The following is a 13,814-nucleotide window of genomic DNA, read 5'->3' on the forward strand; positions in this document are numbered from 1 at the left end:
CATAGAACCGGTAGTAACAAATTTTACATTTCACCACTGCTATATCTCTTCTTAAAAGCCTCAAGTGATGGACCACCCATAACATCTGGAGGCAAGCTGTTCCACTGATTACTCTATTTGAACATTTGATTTGACCCATCACTATATTCTAAAGAAAAGGGGGCTGTGGAACATGTGCACCCATGTACCAAAGTCCCCTTTAATCATCTTGGATCAAAGTTACACAGAGCACCATTAATGTTACGTTACCTTTGGACATGCTTTGAACAAATGCAGAGATGGAAGATTCATTAATTCAAAGTGCTCCTTTGAAACTCAGCATAGTTGTACAAATCAGCTGTTCTATATTCCTGTGGTTTCTTGTGTAGAGTACAGAAAATATTAAACGGCTTAAATCTTTCAAGACCACCAATTTTTTTTTTTTTTAGAGGTTTCAGCTCAAAAGATCTTTTCTGTCATCTTAAGAGATTTCAGAACTCAACTCACCAGGAACGCTAAACATTCAAATGCTCCTGACAATATTGCTTTCTTCCGTATTTTGTTTTTAAAGTTGTTGGGGTTTTTTTTTTACATCTTTTCTAATGTTAGTTCTTTTTTATAAAAAAAAAAGTGATCAGACAGACATTCCTTAGTCGGCATTGCCTTCAAATGAATGTGGGTTTCCTCTTTCAGAACTCTTAATTACCGAGAATTCTGGGATTTGAAATCCACAAATGTTGGGGTTATTTGAGTTAGGGAAGGCTAAAGTGGCCTAGCGGTTAAGACACTGGGCTGTGGACCGGAAGGTTGGCAGTTCAAGACTCAAGCACTGTGTGATAGGGTGAGCTCCTGTCCTTGGCCCAGCTCCTGTCAACCTAGCAGTTTGGAAGCATGGAAATGTGAGTAGATAAATAGGTACCACTTTGGTGGGAAAATAACAGCATTCCATGTGCCTCGGCAAATAGTTGCATTGGCCACATGAGCACTGAAGCATCTTTTGACAATGCTGGTTCCCTCACCTGGGAAGTACAGATGACCATCGCCCCCTAGAGATGGACATGACTGGACAGAGGAAATCTTCACCTTTTTTAAAAAATGAGAAATTGGAGAGATTGAAGAAAATCTTGTTTGGACCACCTTGCTTTATACCTTCTAAACAAATTCCTCAACTATTGCAAGTGTGGTATATATAATTTTCCTACAATGGTCATTCAGTTCTGAACTTTGTGATGTGGTTTTTCAATCAAGGAATACATTTAATGATACACTAGAGAAAATGGCATTTGAAAGGTCAAGTATCAGATAAATTATTTTGCAAAAACATGTACAGTAGGAAAAACTCTATATAAAATATGCATACGAGCAAACATGTCCCGAAAAAGTCTATATGAAAAGGACTGCAGACAAAACAACATAAAAAATTCATGATGACATTTAATAAAAATATGCTCAGATGGATGCAAAAACACGAAAAGGCACGAAACAAATATAGGCTTTAAAAGGAAAACTCATCGAAAACCAAATAGTTTTTCCCATTCATAGTAAGATATATTGCTCTACTAGTTATAGAGATACCTGGAAGCCTTGAGAAGAGAAAACCAGGCAAGAGATATAGTTAGGTATCAAGAGAACCTCTGAGCTGTCAACCAGAAGAACAGGTTGTCCTGCTAGACGCAAAGATCTTCAAACTTGGCAGCTTTAAGACTTGTGGACTTCCAACTCCCAGAAGAATACTGGGAGTTGAAGTTCACAAGTCTTAAAGCTGCCAAGTTTGAAGACCTCTGTGCTAGAGGTTTGGATAGTCATCTCAGAGACATTCTAGTGCAGCGGTCACCAACTGGTGGTCCATGGGCCACTGGTGGTCCACGCGAAAAAATATTTGCATTTTTTATATTGCACTAAATCAGGGGTCCTCAAACTACGGCCCCTGGGATGGATACGTGCAATGAACGTTTGTGTTGCTGCAGAGAGTCTCCCCCTTCTGGGTCTTTTTGCGTGGATTGGAGGGGGGCAGAAATTCCGACTTGGGGTCCTCTTCAGCCTCCTGGTGCAGGATTTTGGGCGAAGGCTGGAGGGAAGTGCCTCTGGTGGCAAAGAGGGAGGGCCTTGTTCCAATGGGACTGTATCATGGCCTGGAACTGGCTGACCATCTCAGCCCATTGAGGCTTCTGGCGCCTGTACCTGGCCTTGCACTCCTGCAGGTCTTCCCTGTGCTTGGAAATCCTATGCTTGTAGTGCTCAGTGAGGTGCTTCTGCTGAGCCTCCTTCTCGGTCAGATCCAATTCGAACTGAGCCAGCTGTTTTGCCAAGTCTTTCTCATGGTGGCTGTTTAGCTCCAGCAACTGCTTTCTGTTGGGGTCCTAAGGAGCCCAGGCAGGCGAGGAATAGCGAGTAGAGGCTGGCAAGGTGCCCCTTGACGTGAGTGACATCGAGTTGGCCACACCCACCCAGTCACATGACCACCTTGCCACGCCCACCCAGCCGGTCATTCGGCAGATCATATTAGTGGTCTGTGGGATTTAAAATTATGAATTTAGTGGTGCCTTTGGTCCGAAAGGTTAGTGACCCCTGTTCTAGTGAATCCTACACTATCCAGAAGTTGGACTAGAAAAGCTTTCAGGAATGGTTCTGTGATTCTGAGAAGTAGAAGTTCAGAGATGCCATCCCAAGGAAATCCATAAATCCCAGAACAGAGAACAATAGAGTTGGAGGAGAACTTGGAGGTCTTCAAGCCTAACCTCTTGCTCAAGACTCTATATCAGGGGTCCTCAAACTTGGCAGCTTTAAGACTTGTGGACTTCAACTCTCAGAATTCTCCAGCCAGCTATGCTGGCTGGAGAATTCTGGGAGTTAAAGTCCACAAGTCTTAAAGCTGCCAAGTTTGAAGACCTCTGCTCTACACCATTTCTGACAAAAACCTGTCAAGACTTTCTTGAAAACTTCCAGCGATGGAGCACCCACAACTTCCAGAAGTAAGCCATTCCTCTAATTAATTGTTCTCACTGTCAGGAAATTTCTCCTTAGTTTTGGTTAGATCCCTCTTTGATATGTTTCAACTCATTACTTCTTGTCCTGCCCTCAGGTGCTTTGGAGAACAGGTAGAGAAACAGCCTTTGGTCACAGGAGGGCCAACTTTGCCAAAACATCGCCAAAAAGGCATTAAGAGTTGTAAACCTATAGCTCATCTGTCTGGAACCTGCACTTCATATCGGACATTAATACAATTGAACGTGTCCAGAAATATTTCACAAGAAGAGTCCTCCACTCTTCTACTCGCAACAAAATACCTTATGCCATCAGACTTGAAATTCTAGGCTTAGAAAACTTAGAACTACGCTGCCTTCGGTATGACCTAAGCGTGGCTCATAAAATTATCTGCTACAATGTCCTACCTGTCAATGACTACTTCAGCTTCAACCATAACAATACATGAGCAAATAATAGATACAAACTTAAAGTGAACCGCTCCAAACTTGATTGCAGAAAATACGACTTCAGCAACAGAGTGGTCAATGCCTGGAATGCACTACCTGACTCTGTGGTTTCATTCTGAAACCCCCAAAATTTTAACCTAAGACTGTCTACTGTTGACCTCACCCCATTCCTAAGAGGTCTATAAGGGGCGTGCATAAGCGCACCAGCGTGCCTACCGTCCCTGTCCTAATGTTTCCTCTATTCGTATCGATTTTATGTATTCAATTCATGCTTATACTTATACATATTACCTAATACGTTCTTGACAAATAAAATAAATAAATAAATAAATAAATGTTGCCCAAAGCCCCAAAGGTGCTTTTTCAAGAGGAAACTGGACTTCCTTTGTTTTTCCTTGAAGACATTTGGCTTCTCATCCAAGAAGTTTCTTCAGTTCTGACTGAATAGTGGGGAATGGAAGGATTTATATTCCTTGCAGTCATCGGGTCATTTACACTCTTTCTGAGAGTCATTGAGGCCACTTGAAAGTTTCTCACTGCCCTCAGGGTCACCTGAGTAGTGCAAATGGGTGTGGAACCTTCTTGGAACTGCTGAAAGGACTGTGTTGTAAACACAAGGTAGGCAGTGTCGTATCTGCCAGATAAACCTCCAAGTGGCCTCAATGACTCTCAGAAAGACTGCTAACAATCAGATGACTGCAGGGAATATAAATCCTTCCATTCTCCACCATTGTCAGAACGGAAGAAGCTTCTTGAATGAGAAGTGAAATGCCTTCAAGGAAAAACAAAGAAAGTCCAGTTGCCCTTTGAAAAAGCACCTTTGGGAGAACCATGACATAGATGACTGAGAATTTCCATAGACATATGGCCAAAAACAATTGTTAAAAACAATTTGACAATCAAAGTAAATATTCGGAGAGGTGGTGGACATGCCTTCATTAAGTTCAAGAGATGTTAGGAATAAATCAGAATCAGAATCAGAATAGAGTTGGAAGGAACCTTGGAGGTCTTCTAGTTCAGCCCCCAGCTCAAGCAGAAGATCCTACACCATTTCAGACAAGTGACTGTCCAGTCTCTTCTTAAAAACCTCCAGTGATGAAGCATCCACAACTTCTGAAGGCAAGATGTTCCACTGGTTAGTTGTCCTCACTGTTAGGAAGTTTCTCCTTAATTCCAGGTTGCTTCTCTCCTTGATTAGTTTCCATCCGTTGTTTCTTGTCCTACCCTCTGGTGCTTTGGAAAATAAATTGATCCCCTTCTCTTTGTGGCAGCCACCCAAATACTAGAATAATGATATCAGAGCCATGGTGGCATAGTGGTTAGAATGCAGTACTGCAGGCTACTTCTGCTGACTGCCGGCTGCCAGCAATTCGGCAGTTCGAATTTCACCAGCGCAAGGTTGACTCAACCTTCCATCTTTCCGAGGTCGACAAAATGAGGACCCAGATTGTTGGGGGCAAGATGCTGACTCTGTAAACTGCTTAGAGAGGGCTGTAAATCACTGTGAAGCGGTATATAAGTCTAAGTCCTATTGATATTGCTATCATGACCCTGCTAGTCCTTCTTTTCTCTAGACTAGCCAAGTCCAAATCCTGCCACTGTTCTTCATATGTTTTAGTCTCCAGGTCTTTAATCATCTCAGTTGCTCTTCTTTGCACTTTTTCCAAAGTCTCAACATCTTTTTTGTCATGTGGCGACCAAATCTGGATGCAGTATTCCAGGTGTGGTCTTACTAAGGCTTTATAAAGCGATATTAATGCTTCACGTGATTTTGATTCTATGCCTCTGTTTATACAACCAAGGATTGTATTAGCTTTTTTGGCTACTGCTTCAGTCTGGATTACTATACCAAATGATGCTTGGATAATATAATTATTATTTTGGAATACTGCATCCAGTTTTGGTCGCCACAATGTAAAAAGGATGTTGAGATTCTAGAACAGGAGTGTTAAACTCATGTCGTCACAGAGGTGTCACATGGCATATCGGGACTTTTTTCCCCTTCATTAAACCAGGCATGGGCATGGCCAGCGCATGATGCATCTGGCCTGCGGCCCGGGAGTTTAACAGCCTTGCTCTAGAAAGAGTGCAGAGAGGAGCAACAAAGATGATTAGGGGACTGGAGGCTAAAACATATGAAGAACGGTTGCAGGAACTGGGTATGTCTAGTTTAATGAAAAGAAGGACTAGAGGAGACATGATAGCAGAGTTCCAATATCTCAGGGGCTGCCACAAAGAAAAGGGAGTCAAGCTATTGTCCAAAGCACCTGAAGATAGGACAAGAAGCAATGGGTGGAAACTAATCAAGGAGAGAAGCAACCTAGAACTAAGAAGAAATTTCCTGACAGTTAGAACAACTAATCAATGGAACAACTTGTCGCCAGAAGTTATAAATGCTCCAACACTGGAAGTTTTTAAGATGAGGTTGGATAACCATTTGTCTGAAGTGGTGTAGGGTTTCCTGCCTAAGCAGGGGATTGGACTAGAAGACCTCCAAGGTCCCTTCCAACTCTGTTATTCTATTCCAGTGATGGCAAGCCTACGGCATGCATTCTGGAAGTGGCACGCAGAGCCATCTCTCCGGGCACGCCAGCTGTCCCCCGTTGCTCTTCCGGTTCTGGGTTGCACATGCCAACTGGTTTTCGTGCACGCATGCATGCCAGAAACCGGAAGACCAGGTGACCGGCACACATGCGCATGCCATAAACTGGAAGCCTAGCTTCCCGGCGCACACATGTCCTTGGGGAGCTGCTCTTCCACTTTCCCGCGCTTCCTTGCGCACGCACGCGCACTCCTGTTTTTTGTTTTTTTTTTAATTTGATTTATATGCCGCCCTTCTCCGGAGACTCAGGGCGGCTTACAATGCGTTAAGCGATAGCCTTCATCCTTTTGTATATTTATACAAAGTCAGCTTATTGCCCCCACAAACTGGGTCCTCAATTTACCTATCTTAGAAAGGATGGAAGGCTGAGTCAACCTTGAGCCTGGCGAGATTCAAACCTGCAGTAATTGCAGGCATCTGGTCTTAATAACAAGGTGCCTTAGACCACTGTACTACCAAGGCTCTTGTTTTGGCACTCAGTGCCGAAAAGTTTCACCCACACTGTTCTATTCTATTCTAATTCTAGCCAGGATTGTAGATTTGGCTTGGGAGGACAACGAGTTTTAGTTCTTACATTTTTAAAACTACATTGATTCTAACTCTCAAAAGTCATTTCCAGAATGAAGGTGGAGCAGGTTGGAAGCGCATCTGAAGATTGGTGATTCCGTCTTCTTTTCCTCCCTTGCCCCACACCTGCATCCATCTTTACATTTATGATTGCTCTACATCCAAAATCCTTTTGCAAGAAATTTCTGCAGGGATGTTTATAAAATCTCATGATGGGAATTACAACGTAACGATGTCAGGTGTATGAATGTAATGAGTGTTGATTTCTGTATTTTTTTTTTAAATTTCCTGAAAATTGTGGGTATGAAGATGGATACGGATAGGTGGATCATTGGTGTCAGGTTTTTCCTTTTAAAATCCTTTTTTTTAAAAAAAAATCTCAGCCCCTTTTCCATTTAAAATCAAATCTTTGTGTACCATTTAATATTTTAGGAAGAATGTTTTCTTTAATTTCCTATAATTATAAACTCCATTTAAAGGAGGTTGTGTGGAACCCAAGGGTTCTAAAGAGCTAGCATACAACTGCACATCATAACAAAGGAATCTGGTTAGTGTGTGTGCCACAATACGCTGAGATGATCTGAGCTGAGATTTCTCCTTAGTTCTAAGTTCCTTCTCTTCTTGATTAGTTTCCAGCCATTGCTTCTTGTCCTCCCCTCAGGTGCTTTGGAGAATAGCTTGACTCCCTCTTCTTTGTGGCAGCCCCTGAGATATTGGAACAATGCTATCATGTCTCCTCTAGTCCTTCTTTTCATTAAACTAGACATACCCAGTTCCTGCAACCGTTCTTCAGATGTTTTAGCCTCCAGTCTCCTGATCATCTTTATAGAGTCAATGTAGCTGTTGAATCATAAAATCTGCATTTCCCTCTGCAGCCTGTAACCTGCAGGATGGGGTTTCAGCTTTAAAAGGAAATATTAGAGCAGGGGACTCTAAATTCTCTGCCCAATTTGTGAAGAAAGGAATTGGGGTGTCTCCAAGGTAAGGAGAAAATTTCAAAATATGAGTTGGGATAATAGCATGCAAATTTGAGATGGGCAGGGGTGCTATGTATTTTTAAAATCTAATCAGGCTCGTGCAGAAAAAAATGGGGGTAGGTCAAAAGTCATTTTGGGATGTGCTCCCCATTTTGCTTATACAAGCCTACTTATGATTTGGAAACTCACGTCATGACTGAAGTCTGCTTTCTTATTACTATATCAAAAGCTCAGAGGGGACACGGATGGTTTCTTAAGTTAGTGATAAAGCTTGGCTGTTCGATAATACAACATATACTAAATACTGTTTCCATTCTATGTGGGAAGGAAGGAAAGAAGGAAGGAGGGAGGGAGGGAGGGAGGGAAGAAGAGAGAGAGGAGAAAGAAAGAAAGAAGGGAGGGAGGGAAGGGAGGAGAGAGAGAGAAAGGAAGGAAAGAAAGAGAAAGAAAGAAAGAAAGAAAGAAAATAACAAACAAACAAAGAAAGAAACAAAGAAAGAAACAAAGAAAGAAACAAAAAAAGAAACAAAAAAAGAAACAAAAAAGAAAAAAGGAGGAAGAGAGGAAGGGAGGGAGGGAAGGGGGAGAGAGAGAAAGGAAGGAAAGAAAGAAAGACAGAGAGAAAGAAAGAAAGGAAGGAAGGAAGGAAGGAAGGAAGGAAGGAAGGAAGGAAGGAAGGAAGAAAGAAAGAAAGAAAGACTACAGTTGTCCAATCAACAATACACTGGCTAAGGAAGCAGATAATACCAAGGAAAGAAGGAAGGAAGGAAGAAAGGAAGGAAGGAAGGAAGGAAGGAAGGAAGGAAGGAAGGAAGGAAGGAAGGAAGGAAAATATATCACCTCTTTGCTCAAATATTCTCTAAGCAGGAGAGCCAGGGTATTGATTTATAATAAATGAACAAGTTGTTAATAATGAAAACACTTACACTGTGTTCTGGCAACAGCCACTGCAAAGTATGTCTTAACCATTTTGCAACAAACCTCCCATATCTATAATGATTACTTCAGACCTTGCAAGCTTGCATTTATTTCTGCCAATGAACAAGCCATGCACGGGAATATATATGAAAGTTTCATGATGATTGCAAAGCACATTATGAAGTGTTCTTCGGAGTACAACCTCCCCCCCTCCTCTCTTCTCAAGTCCTGCTATGCTGTCTTATTATGGCAGGGATGTTCCTGGGAGGGATGGCTAAAGAATGCCAGGAATGTAAGCCAGATGTATATTCCCCTAGCAAAGTCTCCAAAGTTATAGCACTTAGCACTTAGACTAATATACCTATTCACAGAGCTTTACAACCTGCTTTAAGCAATTTTACAGGGTCAGCCTATGGCCCCCAACAATCTGGGTCCTCATTTTACCCATCTCGGAAGGATGGAAGGCGGAGTTAACCTTGAGCTGGTCAGGATCAAACTCCTGGCAGTCGGCAGAATTAACCTTCAATACTGCATTCTAACCACTATGTCACCAATGGCTCCTATGTAGGAGTTTTGAAGGTCATCCCAGCTGCACACTTAAAACAGGCAGACACCTATATTGGGCAGCCATGATTTAGGACAGGAGTGTCAAACTCAAGGCCTGTAGGCCGGATCAGGAGTGGTTAGACCTAGCCTGAAGAGCCACCCTGGAAACAGTGAAGGACCGGCCTGCGGTGCCTCTGCCAGTGAAAACTGAGCTCGGGAGGCGTGCATGTGGCCCTTCCGGGCTCTGTTTCCCCTGGCAGAGGATTGGAGGAGGCCATTGCAGTCAAAAACGGAGACCAGGAGGCAGTGGTGAAATCCACATTTTTTTTACTACCGGTTCTGTGGGCGTGGCTTATTGGGTGTGGTGTGACTTGGTGGGCGTGGCAGGGGAAGGATACTGCAAAATCACCATTCCCACCCCACTCTGAGGCCAGCCAGCCGGTCCTCTGAACTACTCAAAATTTCCACTATCAGTTCTCTGAACTGCTCAAAATTTCCGCTACCGGTTCTCCGAACTGCTCAAAATTTCCACTACCGGTTCTCCAGAACCTATCAGAACCTGCTGGATTTCACCCCTGCCAGGAGGACAATAGATCCCCCCAGCCCAACCTGGGCCACCACAGTTGCCCCCAACACGAGTGACGATCTGGCCATGCCCACCTGGCCCCCCGAGGTCAAACACAACCCTGATGTGGCCCTCAATGACATCGAGTTTGACACCCCTGACCTAGGAAGGTGCAAAAGCAGAGGGTCATTTTAGTGACCACAGCAAAGGCATTTGTTTATGCTGTGCAGGCAAAGACAGTGGTAAATCACTTCTGTATTTTGCCCAAGAAAACCACATGAATAGAAAATATAAAATTATGGACGATAGAGCGCCAGTTGATAAGCTCCTAGAGCAGGGGTGTCAAAAGATTTCTTTGAGGGCTGAATCAGCATTGTACTTCTCCTCCATGGGCTGGCCAGGGGTCGGGAGAAGGACATGGGACAGATTCCTCCTGCAGCACCTTGCTGGCCAAAATGGGTGTTGGGGGGCAATGTGTGGGCCAGTCCTTTGCAATTTCCAGGCCGGCCCCGCAGGCCAGATTTAAGCACCCCACTGGCCAGATTCGGCCCACAGGCCTTGAGTTTGACACCCCTGTCTTAGAGTCAAATTGCACTCAACCTGATACTGAGGAATTGCTGAAGATCTTTTGGACTACAGGCAGGCCTCGACTTGTGACCACAATTGAGACCAGAATTTCCAGTGCTGAGCAAGTGTTGTGGCCCGTCAGCGGCCTGTGCAGCTAGTAGCTGATTCAGACAGCGAGGAGGCTGGTGTGGTGCTGCACCAGCAGCCTGTGCAGCTGGCATTCGAGTCGGACAATGAGGAGGCTGGAGAAGATGTGGTGCCAGAGGCGGGGATTCAGCCAGGGCCTTCAGAACCTCCAGAAGCTCCCATAAGTGAAGAGGAAGAAGAGGATGAGCCTCTTCTCGATGCACAGGCCCCCAGTTCCACACACCCCCCAATTTTCAATAGACCTGTCTTTAGTTCTTTTAATACTGTGATACATGGGAGAGTAGCATGCAACTGTCACCAACCTAAGCGCCAAGGTTCCGAGAGACGAACCCAATCAAAGTAATCACAGCCAAGACGATCCAATCTCCTAATGCAAAACTTGATTGAGTACATCATTTCGGCACCGAGGAGGACAAAAACTAGATCTGGCTATTTCCCATGCAAACCTACATAGTCAAAGTTCTGGTTCTGCCTCCCTCCAATTAGAGCAGGTCATATTGTCCAATTGAGTCTCCTGGTATTGTTGTGAGAAAGTCTTTCTGACTCTGATAAACACCTGCCGAAACGTCCTTGGTTCTCATGCCTGGCGTTTTGATGTCTGAAACCTATCTCCCCCCCTTCCCTCCCCCCATAGTTCATTAGCAAGCTGAGAAGCGATAATAGTTTTGAAGCTTGACACTAGGAATATTCCCACTTCCATAAGCATCCAATCTAAATAACATCTAGATAAAGGTTTCCCGGTCGGTCATGTCTGACTCTAGTCTTTGGTGCTCATCTCTGTTTTTTGGCCATGTGGCCAGCATAGCTATACACTAAAGGAGCATGGAACATTGTTACCTTCCAACTGGCATGGTACCTATTTATCTACTCTCATTTGCATGTCTTTGAACTGCTAAGTGAGCCAGACCTGAGGCAAGTATCAGGAGCTCAACCCATTGCATGGAACTCGGGTCTCGAACCTAGGCTATTGGCTCTCCCTCTCACAAGCTAAGTATCTTTAACTGCTGAGTCATTGTACCCTGAAATAACATCTAAATAACATCAATTCATGCTTTCTCAGATTCATTTCAGCCCCTGCATTCATAATTATGCCTATAACTTCACTTCCATACACCTGTTCATTCATTCCTTTGCACAAGTTCAGAGATCATTATTAAAGTCTCTTGCATCCATTCCTGTTTTAGCTTCACAAACACACAACATGCCTGTTTTCTTTCATTTCATTGGTTAATTTGTGTTCTTTACCATTTTATCCTCTTATCTTCCAAGCTGCAATCTTCTACAGTATATACCATGATCATTACCAATCAGCCTATAAATATTGACCTCTGCTTCCCAGTGAAATTGAATTTTTGACAGGTAACTCAGATTCCTAAATTTAGCAGCGTTACATTTCCTACTAACCACAAGGACTGTCCTGTTCATTTGGGATATGTTTTATCCTGTGTGCCATAAGCACACCCATACCTCAGTTTTATCCCAGGAATTGTATTTACCTGGAGGCTAAAACATATGAAGAGCAGTTGTAGAAATTGGGTATGTTTGGGTAGTTTGAAGAAAAGAAGGATTGGGAGTGACATGATATCCAAGCAGGGGTGGGTTCTACTTACCTTTACCACCGGTTCACATCGCGCCTGCGCTCTTCTGTGCATGCGCAGATCACCTATGACTGTCATGGCAAACCTATGGCACGGGTGCCATAGGTGGCACGCGGAGCCATATCTGAGGGCACACGAGTGTTGCCCTAGCTCAGCTCCAGCACACATGTGCCCACTGGCCAGCTGATTTTTGGGCCTTCCGGGCCCACCTGAAGTCGGGAAATGAGCTGTTTCCAGCCTCCAGAGGGCCTCCAGGGGGGGTTGAGGAAGACCGTTTTTGCCCTCCCCAGGCTCCTAGAAAGCCTCTGGAGCCGGGGGAGAGTGAAAAATGGGCCCACTGTGCCATCACGTGTCAAAAGCGGGGGGAGCGCGGGGGGAGCACGCACACGTGCGCGGGAGGGTGGAGCACGGGTGGGCATTGAATTATGGGTGTGGGCACGCACATGCACGATCCCCCCGCTCTCCCCCCGCTTTTGGCACGCGACAGCAAAAAGGTTAGCCATCACTGACCTATGATGACGTCTGGGTCCCGCCGGTTTTACTACCGGTTCTTGCAAACCGGTCCAAACCGAGGCCAACCTACCACTGTATCTAAAGACATCATATTGGAATGCTAGGAGTATTCTGGTGTCAAAGGGGCTGCCACGAAGAAGAAGCAGGGTCAACCTATTCTCCAAAGCACCTGAAGGCAGGATAAGAAGCAAGAAACTAATCAAGGAGAGATACAATCTAGAACTGAGGAGAAATTTCCTGACAGAACAATTAATCAGTGGAACAACTTGCCTCCATAAGGTGTGGGTGCTCCATCACTGGAGGTTTTTAAGAAAAAAATTGGGCAGGCATTTTTCTGAAATGATATATAGAATCTCTTCTTTGAGCAGAGGGTTGGACTAGAAGACCTCCAAGGTCCCTTCGAACTCTGTTATTCTGTTATTCCATGCAAGCCCTGATCTAGAGGCTGTCTACAAGCTAACATATGTTACCTAAATCCTACCAGCCGGAAAACAGACGCAATGTAATGACACATTCAGGGTATGCATACAAATGCTCACAAAAATAAATATCTAGGGATTTTCTGCTTAGGTGCATTACAAAACCCATTATGTAGGGTTTTGGAACAAGTAAAATGCATTCTCAACACAAAATAGGCCTGTAGATCCTCATTTGTTGCTGAGGAAAAGAAAAAAAAAACATCCATTCCATGGATGAATTTTCCATCGCTCCAAGCTGGAAAGGATGGATTTGAAATGCTAGCACCTCATACGTTGATATCAACAACATATATTCAGACTGATATACATATTCGCTTTTCCTTTATAGCCACCGTGTGTGTACAATCCCATTGCAATTTATAATTCTGAGCAGGTGGAAGTAAATTATTTATAAACAACAAGAGACGAAAGAGGCTGCTTCCTGCCTTGAGGGTGGCCTTATCAGCGATGCTAGTCCATTCCCTCTTTCCCTCAACTTTGAAGCATTGTACACTGAACGGGGCTCCAGGTCAACCAGATTTGTGAAAGTTGGCATGGGGAAAATTGAGGTGTCCCGCAGGAGATAACACCAGATGCTTGAGGTGTCAGTCAGAAGATAGCATTGGAGATTTGGAATGTCAGTCAGGGGCTCTGAAAACTTTAGCTGTCAGAAGATAGTGCTACCGGTCTGAGGAATCACTCAGGAGCTGACCCAGGGGGCTAGATGTTTCAGATGGAAGACAGCACTGGACGCTTGAGGTGTCTCTCAAGAGCTGAAACTAGAAGTTAGAGGTTTCAGTCAAATGATGGCATTGGTGACTTGGGATTTATTTATTTATTTATTTATTTATTTATTCATATTTCTATGCCGCCTACTCTCCGAGGACTCTGGGCGGCTTACACCAAAGACAGTAAACTAAATAGCATATTGCCGCCAACAATC

Source organism: Pantherophis guttatus, chromosome 1 (assembly GCF_059756535.1).
Source record: "Pantherophis guttatus breed Tessera chromosome 1, ASM5975653v1, whole genome shotgun sequence".
NCBI lineage: Eukaryota > Metazoa > Chordata > Lepidosauria > Squamata > Colubridae > Pantherophis > Pantherophis guttatus.